Source organism: Onychostoma macrolepis, chromosome 07 (genome assembly GCF_012432095.1).
Source record: "Onychostoma macrolepis isolate SWU-2019 chromosome 07, ASM1243209v1, whole genome shotgun sequence".
NCBI lineage: Eukaryota > Metazoa > Chordata > Actinopteri > Cypriniformes > Cyprinidae > Onychostoma > Onychostoma macrolepis.
In genome coordinates, this window is record NC_081161.1 from 11,484,598 (window position 1) to 11,487,933 (window position 3,336).

A 3,336-nucleotide genomic window follows, 5' to 3' on the forward strand; every position below is an offset into this window, starting at 1 on the left:
GAGTTTGTGTACTGCTTTGTCTGGGCGAAATAGTGATTTGGGCCATGGAAGAGCAGGAAGCAGATGGTCAAGAGTCATGGGACGCGCTGTATAGAGATCCTGTGTGCTTTTGCAGGCCCGAGGGTCAGTTAATTATCCTGTTCCGTTGGCTATACTGATCCCATACATTCGCGAACACGAGGTGCTTCTCGACCACAAGTTGCATGAACAAACTTTAGTTCTTGACACAAAAAAAACCTTTGTTATTCTCATGATTAGATTAGTTTTTATCACTCTTCTGAGTGGATAAAAACAAGGCGCTGACAGGAATTTTAGATTCTCCAGGAATATGTTCAATATCTTACGTGGTGGCCTGCTCGAACAGAGATCCTATAAGGCTCTGAACAATTAAACATAGTCATTTATTGAGCATTATAAGGATACTTTTCTTATTGAAGCCATTAGCTAAGAAAAAGTTTGCCCTCTACTGGACTGCCAGGTTTCTCCTTTTTTATGTTATTCCAGAGAGTTTCTTGAATCAATACATATGTGCTGCAAGTGTTTATTATTGCCTCACAGTGATGGTCCCAGATGACTAGAGGTAAAGTTAGTGAGGTTATGGGTCTCTGACCAGTCTCTGTATAGATAGCTATAGTGGTGGCCAGAATTAGAACACTAGTATGTTCACCAGCTAAAAATGGTTTTAAGTCAGTTATTTCTATCTTTTGCTGTAGTGTGTGAGTATAGGAAATATCAGTTTACTTTTCCAAACATTCATTTTGCCATTAATTGTAATAATCCAATGAAATTTTTGTTTGCACAAGGAGTCTGACCACAGCCAGTGCTAAATCCAGAACAACTGTGGCAACATATCCAAGATGCTTTAAGAGCCCTACCTGCAAATCTACCTAAAAAACTATGCACAAGTGCACCTAGGGCAAAAGCTGCTTTAAACACAAAGGATGGTCACACCAAATGTTGATTTAATTTAGCTAATAGAAGTTAATTGGAAAAAAAATAAAAATCTATTTATGAAATTACTTTGACAGCATTCTCATTTTACAGCATTTTTACACAAGTGACTTAAACTTTTAACAGTACTGTGCAGGTAGGTTTCTTGAAGCATCTTGGAGATGTTGCCACAGTTCTTCTGGATTTAGTCTGTTGTAGGATCAGAACGAATCAGACAATTTAAGATTCGATCAGAACATCGAAACACGACAGGACATCACAAATCAGATTCCTAGCTCCAACCGTCTGAACACAGCCTAACTAACAAGCCTCTTTCACAGAACAGCTTGCAACATTAAGACAAAAGAACACTTATTTATAAGTCCAACGCAGGAAGGAGATTGTCAAATTTGGGGCAAATAATCAAGATTAATGGTCAAAGAGATGGCCATCACATGTGTTCCACAAGAGAAATCACGAGCTTCTTTAGATTGACTTTTCCTCCACACATAGAAGACAAAGAACCAGACTGAAATTCCTTTGTCCAAACAACATGTTTTTTGGTCTACATAGAACTACACAGAGGCTTTCTTTTTCATATGTACCTAAAATTATCCTAAAAGGACATTTCTATGCATAACCCCATATTATGTATGTAACCCACACATTAGACTATCATGTTTTAAGCATGATAGCATTTTTAATAACTATTGAATAACTTTAAGGGTTATTCGTGTTAGGTATGTATGAGTTTGACAGTTCTAGCTTGAAACGTTTCTTCCAATTGATTCTTTGTCAAATGTATCATATTCTGGCTATAGAAATCACATCCAAAAGTATACTTTGCAAGAGTGTGTAAAATTTGGACCATGTGACTGATAACATGCTGATTTATGATGGAAGGAACAACCCTAGCTAAGATAATAGCCTATCTATTATTGGTCAAGACACCAGATGGGATGTGTCCAGAAGCCGAGTTTAAAAACTCAGGACACCATCAAATCTTCCCTTCTCCCTTCTCGTCTCTCTTCTTCTTTTTGCCACCGCATTTTGACGCTGCTTGTAGTGCTCTTTGAGCGTGCTCTGGCCTACAGGCCAGTTGCTACTTAACACCACGATGAAAAGAAAAACCACCTAGTCTCATTATATCTTTTCTTTCTTTTATTTTAGTTTCTTTTCCTTTGCGAGTTTCGTGTTCTCAGTTTAAGTTTTGCCGCCACGCCTTGTCTCCAAGTTCAACTCGAGCCTGTGACCGCCTCAAAACTTCAACCAGACCAACTCCGCATCTCCAGTCAACGCCCAAGACATCACTTCAACGACTACTGAACTTCCAGTCAATCGGCAACTTGGGAAACCCCTTTTCATGCAACGACGACGACGACAAAAGGGAATCCCTTAACACAGAGGCAACGCAACACAAGTAACCTCCAGATTCTAACTGAGCTGGTGCATTTAATAAACATTTTAGCCTCATTGAGAAACTCAATGCGAGGGTTAAATAAGTGATTGATGGTTGTTCAGGTCTATACAATTGCACATATTGCTGTAAACTAGGGATATCACATTTTCATTCTCTTAAACTCATCCTGTCCTCACTTTCTCTCTTTCTGCAACTTGTGTGAATGCGTGTGTTCATTTGTTAGATTAGTTTATGTCTTATTTATATTGAAAAGAGAAGTATCTTGTGTTTTGTGCTTACAAGTTAATGTCTTAATCTGCCGATCGTGTTACTGTGCTTATTAATAGTGTTTTCACTATATTTTGAATTTGAATATCCAGTGCAGAATTAATGTTATACGGCTCGTTCAGTGAATTGCCTGCCGACTCAGTGATTAGCCGCAAAACAGTGATTCTGTTCAAATTCCCTATAAAATCATAAATTAAATTATTTACCTATTAACCCCTACACTCTCTTGGTTTGTTTTGTTTATTCATGTCATTCCAGACAGACTGGATGATGATGATGAGATCAGATCTTTGTGTGGAGCACTGGCTGTTGTCAGACTCCTTTTGCAAACAAAAATCTCACTGGATTATTACAATTAATGGCGAAATGAATGTTTGGAAATGTAAACTGATATTTCCTACTGACACACTGCAGCAAAAGATGACTTAAAACCATTTTTAGCTGGTGAAAATACTAGTGTTCTAATAATTTTGGCCAACACTGTATATTGGGACTGTATGAATGTCCTTTCCTGTGATTTCCTGATACATCAGGTTTTTGCGCTTGTTCAGCACTTTGCGTTGACATCAAAAGGCTCTCTCCTTGCTTATGTCCCTCTCTACCAGCTCATATATTGTACATACTCTTCCTCACAGCATGCTAGCTATATATGAGGTTTACAGTTTCATAGTGTGGCTTGTAGAAATTCTAACTCAAACATAGAAGGTTTTAGCCTTAAG